We start from the raw sequence: 8,308 nt of genomic DNA, 5'->3' as shown, positions 1-8,308 counted from the left end.
TTATTGTGATTTGGGTGAAAGTTTACAGAACAAATTCATTTTCCATACAGGAGTTCACATACACTTTGTCTCATGACATTGACTGCAATTCCCCACAATGTAACAGCTCTCCTCCCACTTCCTCCCCATAGTTACCTCTGCCCTGTGTCCTTCCCCCCCATGTACTCCTGCCTCCTGAGCTGTCTCTCTGTGCATACATAGCCCTTCTATTCTCCCATGATTGAGCTCTCCAAGGAGTGTATGTACCTAATGTAAATGTTCAGCTCATACGCCTGTCTTTTGTTTGGCTGGAAGCCACAGAAGTGGGTTCAATTCCAGACCTGAAGGGCAGGTAGGGGCCATAGTCTCAGGGGTTCCACCATGCTCTATCAGACCAGCAAACCTGGTCCCTTTATTCTTTTTTTTCTTTTTAATGATTTTGAGTTTTGTTCCACATTGTTCTCCCACTCTCTCCAGGATCTCCTACATAGATCCCCGTTGGAGTGGTTGACAGTGGTAGCACCATCTAGTTCTTCTGGTCTCCATAGTTGTACAGGCTGAGGATCGCATGGTGTACCAGTTCCTTGGACTGATTGTTTCCATGCAGCTTTAGTTTTCTTCATTCTTCTTTGCTCTGGGTAAAGAGAGACCCATCGTTGCATCTTGATGGCTGCTTGCAAGCTTTTAGGATCCTAGTCACTATTCGCCAAAGTGGGACATGGGACAGTGTTTTTTGTAGTATGTTATGCAATTGAAACTGATGTCCCTTGTGACCATGATCCTGAGCCCACAAGTCCAACTACTTGTTCCCTTTGGGTTGCTGGCTGTGGATACTATCTTGTCCTTTGTCAGCTCTATTATATACCTGAGAATTCTTACAGAACACACAAATACACTTGTAGAAACATTATCTGACAACCCTATACATGGTCTTGGGCACACTCCCCACTGCATAGACATACCTAATAGTTCAGCCTGTACACCCATCTATCCACTGGTATATCAGTGTTTGCCTTCACTGACAACACAGTACTGTCTGTGCAAAAGGGTTCATCTTTGTTGTCTGTACCTCCTATGCACTTCTCTATGTCTTCTTCTTCCTCAATGCCACATGCTGATCACTCACATTTAGTACATTGCCCTTCTCTTCACCCAAATTAATACTTGTCTCTACCTATCTAGCAGTGTTCCCTTCCCTCCCCTCCCACCCCTGGTAGCCAACAAAGAAAGTTTCCTTCCATATATAAACCTTTCCTTGACTTTTTACAAATACAGACTAATACAATATTTGTCCTTCTGTGATTGACTTATTTCACTCAGCATAAAGTCCTCCGAGTTCATCCATGTTAAGCAGTGTTTTGCAGATTCTGTGTTATTCTTTAGGGTTGCACAGCATTCCATGTGTATGTACCATAGTTTGGTTATTCATTCTTCTATTGACGGGCATCTAGGTTGTTTCCATCTTTTGGTTATTGTAAATAGTGCTGCAATGAACATGGCTGTGCATATATCTGTTCCTGTCCTGGCTCTCACTTCTTTAGGATATATACCTAGCAATTGGGCAATCCTACTTCCGTAGTGATACTGCCTCAAAAACCCAAGGAGGGGTCGCTATGAGTCGGGGCCGACTCGACGGCACATAACAGCAACAACAATGGAATTGCTGGGTCAAATGGTATTTCTAATTCCAACCTTTTAAGGAATCACCACAGTGGTTGTATCATTTTGCAGTCCCACCACCAGGCATGAGAGTCTCAATCTCTCCACATCCTCGCCAACATTTGTTATTTTCTGTCTTGTTGAACTTTGCTACTAGTGCTGGGGCAAGATGATATCTCACTGTTATTTTGATTTGTGTTTCTCTAATGGCTAATGATCGGAGAGATGGTGGTTTTGAGAGAGAGCTTAAAGGTTACTGAGGGCTGGCAGATGGCAGGGAGTGCAAGGTTGGCGAGGATAAGAACAAAGCTGCAAGGTTAACTGGTGATAATGGAGACAGGCTGTTAGGAAATTTTAGAACTCAGTGGAAATAGTTTCTGGTCAGCAGAAGCAAATAAAGGAATCAGAAAGTTTTGAGGCCAGTAGACCCAGGTCAGGCTTAGCTGGCTTTTCCTCTTCCTGCCCTTCCAGGGTTTGTTGTGTGTCCCTGCTGCCTTTGTGGCCCCTCAGTTTCTGTTGGGAAGATTCATGGAGACAAAGGCCAAGTCTTTTCCTTCAGCCCTAAAGTTTTCCCGAGCTACTGGCCCTTCTTTCTAAATGTTAGCAGGCATCTCTGGTTTGGTGTCCCACAAACATCCACACCTTAAAGAGCCTAAACACTATGTTCTTCCCTCCTCTGATCTCCATTTACACTTGTTGTTGTTGTTGTTATGTGCTGTCGAGTCGCCCCGACTCATAGAGACCCCTCCTTGGGTTTCCGAGGCAGTAGCAGAGACCCCTCCTTGGGTTTCCAAGGCAGTATCACTACGGAAGTAGGATTGCTCAACCTTCCTTCCAAGGAGTGGCTGGTGGGTTTGAACCGCCAGCCTTCTGGTTAACAGTCAAGTGCTTTTAGCCACTATGCTACCAGAGCTCCTCCAATAATGAGGAGTCATCTGTGGAGTCAACATCTACCCCACCAAACTTAGATCTTAGATTATCTTCATCTTTAGCTTCTTTCTCTGAATCACCTAGTCATCAAATACCATCATTTCTAATAACAATGAAAATAATGATAATTATTATTTAGGGTTAGCATTTAATCTTTTCAACTTTTTTTTTTTTTTTCTTTTTTTTGAGGAGGATACTGTGGGACCTCAGGCAAATTACTTAACCTCGATGAGCCTTAGTGTCTTGTCAGACAGGGCAATGATTATGCCTACCTTATAGGGTTGTTGTGAGCAGTAACTAAGAATAATAGTCAGACCTAGGATCATAGTAAAACCCAGAAAACGAAACCCATTGCCATTGAGTCAATTCCAACACATAATGACCCCATAGGATGGAGTAGAAGTGCCCCATAGGATGTCCAAGGCTATCAATCTTTATGGAAGCAGACTGCTTCATCTTTCTCCTCTGTTGGAGCTGCTCATGGGTTCAAACTGCTGAGGTTTTGGTTAGCAGCCTAGTAATTAAACCACAGCCCCACCAGAGCTCCTTGGATCATGCTAAAGTGCTCAATAAATGTTACTACCACTGCCATTATTGTTTTGCTATTATTGCTATTGTTCCTGTTTTACACATGAGGAATGTAATATCTGGAGAGATTAATTCTTCCAAGCTTGAATTGTTGGGTTTTTCCAGTCCGATCTTTATCTCCGTCTCCACAGCCATAGCATTAATCCATTATGTCTTACTCAGACTTTTTCATCACTGTCTTAGTTTCCTAGTGCTTCTATAACAGAAATACCACAGGTGTGGGCATTAAAGAACAGAAGTTTATTTTCTCACAGTTTAGGGGGCTAGAAGTCCAAATTCAGGGCACTAGTTATAGTGGAAGGGAGCTCTGGTGGCATAGTGCCTAAGGCATTTGACTGCTAACCAGAAGGCTGGTGGTTCAAACACACCAGCCCCTCCTTGGAAGGAAAACTGGGCAATCTACTTCCGTAGAGATATGCCTCGGAAACCCAAGGAGGGATTGCTATGAGTCAGATTCAACTCTATGGCAGTGCTAGGGTAGTTATAGTGGAAAGCACTTTCTATCATCTTTGAGGGAATCTCCTTGTCTCAACTTCTCTAGCCCCCATGTTTCTTGGGTCCTTGTCATCCTTACATGTGTCTTCCCCATATTGTACTCACTTGTCTCTATATCTAATCTTCTTCTTTTATATCTTAAAAGTGATTGGATTTAAGACACATCCTATAGTGATATGACCTCATTAACATAACAAAGAAAACCCTATTTCCAAATGAGATTATATCCACAGGAGTAAGGATTAGGATTCTAATAAATATTTTTGGAGGACACATTTAACCCATAACAATCACCTTCTAAGTAGTCATCTTTCCATTGGTCTCTTCTCATACCACTCCACCCTCCACGTGGACTCAGTGACAGTGAGTTTCCTAAGAAACATCTCAAACAACTACATGGTTCCCTTGCCTTGAGTAGGAACAAACTTGGAGATAAAATTTATCACCCAGAACTACTCCGTGGAATCAGGCTGAGGCTGGCATCTTCCTGAAATCACCCCTCACTTAGCTCCTCCTCCTTCTTATTCTACTTTCTCCACTTCCCCACTAGTTTTTTCTGGGAAACTTTCCTGCATAGATCAGTTGCAAACAAATCCTTGGCTCAGAATCTGCTTCTGGGAAATGCCATCTAACACACATGGTCTTAGAATGTTCTAAGCAGTCTGGCCCAGCCCCTCTCTTAAGCTTCTTGATGCTTGTCCTCTGTGAATGAACTATGCATGTATTAGCCTTGTGGATCCCTGGAGAAGAGGGGATTTGACTACTAAGTGAGACATCACAGTGTGTACCAGCCAAGAAACTCAAAGCATGAACTAAATGCAATGTTGTGGAAATGTGGCTGGTAAGAATTGCCCAGAGAGAAAGGGTAATATGAAGATCCTACTACATGCTTATTGCAGAAACTTCAGCAAAATACAGTGTTATGGATTAAATTTTATCCCCCCAAAATATGTGTTGGAATCCTAATCCCTATACCTAAGGATGTAATCTTGTGTGGAAATAGGGTTTTATTTATTATGTTATTTAAATCATATCTAAAATTAGTGGGTTGTTAACCCAATCACTCTTAAGTTATAAAAACAGTACATTAGATATAGAGGGGGAGTTCCTGGGTGGCACAAATGGTTAAGCACTACACTCCTATCCACAAAGCTGGTGGTTCGAATCCACCCAGGAACCATTGGAAACAACATGGTGATCTGCTTCTGGAAGCTTATAGCCTTGAAAACCCTATGGATCACCTTTACTCTGCATACTTTGGGTAACCATTAGTCAGAAGGAACTTAAGGCTACTAACAACAGCAACAACAGACGCAGAGGTACACACACACACAACGGAAGAGAGAGACCATGTGAGGATCTCCAGGGAACCCAGAAGTGCCTGGAGCTATCAACAAGGATAGAATAGACACAGCCAAGACTCTGCTTTGGACTTTTAGCTTCCAGAACTGTCAGAAAATTACTTTCTGTTTTTTAAAGCTATTTACTTGTGGTATTTCTGTTGCATCAGCTTTACCAAAACCAAACCAAACACACTGCTGTGAAGTTGGATCTGACTCATAGTGACCTCTTCTTGGGTTTCTGGGTGGTATCACTACAGAAGTAGATTGTCCAACCTTCCTTCTGAGGAGTGGCTGGTGGGTTTGAACTGCCAGCCTTCTGGTTAGCAGCCAAATGCCTTAGGCACTATGGCACCAGAGCTCCCACGTCAGCTCTAGGTAACCGAAAAATCAAAACCAAATTCAGAGCCATCAAATTGATGCCGACACATAGTGACCCCCTTTGGGTTTCCGATTTGGTAAATCTTTATGGAAATAGATTGCCCAGTCTTCCTTCCATGGAAAGGTTGGTGAGTTTGAACAGCCAACCTTCAGGTTAGCAGTCAAATGACTTAGGCACTGTGTCACCAGAGCTCCTTCTAGGTAACAAAGACATAACAAAAGGCAATGAACAAAATACAGCAAAATGCAATGAAAGGACACAGTCACTTATAATTCTACTATCCATAGATAACTATTAGTGATATTTTATTGTATCCCTATTAGTTACCTAAGGAACTCTGGTGGCTTAGGAGCTAAAGCATTCAGCTACTAATCAAAAGGTTGGTGGTTTGAACCCACCAGCCACTCTGCAGGAGAAAGATGAGGCAGTCTGCTTCCATAAAGATTTACAGCCTTTCAAACCCTGTGGGACAGTTCTACTCTGTCCTATAGGGTCTCTATGAGTCAGAATTGACATGATGGCAGTGGATTTAGTTTTGGTTTTATTAGTTATCTATTATCCCAAAACTTAGCAGCCTACACTAACAACAAACACTGATTATCCCACATAGTTTATGTGGGTCAGGAATTCAGAAGCAGCTTAACTGGGTGCTCCAGGCTTCGGGTCTCATGAGGTTGCAGTTTAAGATGTGGATTGGGCCTATAGTCATCTGGAGGCTTGACTGAAAGTGGAGGGTCCTCTTCCCAGATCACTCACATGGCTGTTGGAAGGAGGCCTCAGTTTCTTACCATATGAACTTCTTCGTGTGGCTGTTTTGAGTGTCCTCAAGACGTGGGAGTTAGCTTCCATCAAAGTGAGTGATCCAAGAGACAACAAGGCAAAAGCTATAATATCTTTTAACTTCAGAAATTGCACACTGTCATTTCAGTAGTTACCCGTTGGTCACACAGGTCAGCCCTACTCATTGTGGGAGAGTAGTACCCAACGGCATGAATACCAGGAGCTAACTATCATGGGGACATCTTGGAGGTTTGGCTATCACCATCCTCTTCCTATGGTCTCTCCTCTCTTCTCTGTCTCTCTTCTACTATATACATGCTGCATTTTGCAGAAAAGGTAAGCATTGCTGGTTCAGTGGTAGAATTCTCGCCTGCCATGTGAGAGGCCCAGGTTCAATACCTGGCCAAAGCAGTTCTTACTGAAGGAGCTCCAGTGGTGTAGTGCCTAAGGCATTTGGCTGCTAACCAAAAGGTTGATGGTTCAAACGCACCAGCCACTCTGAGGAAGGAAGATGAAGCAATCTACTTCCATAAAGATTTACCAACTCACAAACCCAATGGGGGTTGCTATGAGTCGGAATTAACTCGATGGCAGTGAGTTTTGTTTTTTTTTGCTCACTCAACTGCTATTTCCTCTTTTCTTCTTAACAGAGTGCCAATTCTGTCCAGGTTTTATAGTGTTCCTATCTTTTTGAGTATGATCTAATTAACATAAAATTATTAATTGCAGACAGCACAGTCTGGTATAGTTGGTGAAGCAGTAAGAAACGTATCTTGTCACAGACCATTGAGAGGCTTGAAGAACCCTACTCTATGCCAGGACTGGGTGGGAAAACTACAACCTGTTTTTATAAATAAAGTTCTACAGTCATGGCCAGTCATTTACATATTGTCTACAGTTGCTTTCACACCACAATATGCAAAGCAAAAGAATTGTGACAGAGCCCACAAAACCAAAAGTAATTACCTGGCCCTTTAACAAGTCACAGAATGACTCCTCAAAACACACTGGAGAACTGGAATGTCGGAGGCACTGTTGCCTTTGCCCCAATCAGGATGTTGTAAATGAGGAAGCTGTTGCCACAGCTACAACCTCCAAAACCCCAATCCCTCTGCCACATTCGCACTAGTAAGTTTATGTCTGTCTCATCCTCCATGAGATTCTGCTTTCATTCTTGAGCTCCCACGAGCACTTTGATGAGTGGAAATCTAGTTTTAGCTTCCAGACTCTGCAGTCCAGGAAGATGTGCTAGAAGACTAACCCCAGTATCAACCATGACTGTCTGCCGTCTTTCCTCTAATCATGTGCTCCAGTCACCTTTTCAGATATTCCTAGTATAAGAGTAAGCCCTGAGTAGTCTTAAGTCAGTACCTTTTTTTTTCCAGTTCTTCTTTTGTTTAGTAGTTCCCCTTAAGGGATTGAAAGACCACAAGCCCCCAAAGTGAATGAGTACCAGGTCTCCCGGGGTACATCCAATTCCTTCCTCAGCACCTCCTCTTCAGCCCCCTCCTTCTCCTAGATTCATTCACACACACACACACACACACACACACACCCAGCAACCATGTGTCCTTTCACTCTCAGTGCAGGACAATGCCTGCTGCAGCTCCTCTGTTCCTGTTGCGGTGCTGGCCGTGTGGGCCAGACCTGGATCCTTGGAGGCTCCTGGCTCTAGGCAGCAGCCATGGTGGCAGCTGCACATGATCGGGAGTCATTTGTGCCAACAGGGCAGTGTAAGTCAGTACATCTTAAACATCATAAGCACTTGGAGGGGTTGTTAAAACTCAGATTGCTAGGCCTCACCTCCAGAATTTTTGATTTAGGAAGTCTGGGGTGGGTTCAGGAGCTCTGGTGACATAGTGCCTAAGGCACTTGACTGCTAACCAGAAGGTTGGCAGTTCAAACCCTCAAGCCACTCTGCAGAAGGAAGACTGGGCAATCTACTTCTGTAAAGATTTACCACCTCGGAAACCCAAAGGGGGTCACTATGAGTCAGAATCTACTTATGGCAGTAAGTTTGGGGTTTTGGTTTTGGAGTGGGTTCCAAGAATTTACCTTTTTAAAAGTCCCTAGCTGTTCAGGTCTGGAATTGAACCCACACCTGTGGTTTCCAGCCAAACAAAGTACAGGCATGGGAGTTAAACATTTACCTCAA

General features: G+C 43.4%; 1 non-coding gene across 1 annotated transcript; it reads left to right on the top strand.

Moving 5' to 3' along the window:
• The first annotated feature begins 6,493 nt into the window (after positions 1-6,493).
• Positions 6,494-6,564, top strand: TRNAG-GCC. Its single transcript has one exon. It is a non-coding gene; the product is annotated as a tRNA-Gly (tRNA).
• Positions 6,565-8,308: the final 1,744 nt, after the last annotated feature.

The sequence above is a fragment of the Orycteropus afer genome, unplaced genomic scaffold, assembly GCF_000298275.1.
Source record: "Orycteropus afer afer isolate SDZICR_OR568_19922 unplaced genomic scaffold, OryAfe1.0 scaffold00717, whole genome shotgun sequence".
Taxonomy (NCBI): domain Eukaryota; kingdom Metazoa; phylum Chordata; class Mammalia; order Tubulidentata; family Orycteropodidae; genus Orycteropus; species Orycteropus afer.
The sequence above is the reverse complement of the archived record's forward strand: the minus strand, read 5'-3'. Positions and strand labels throughout refer to the sequence as shown.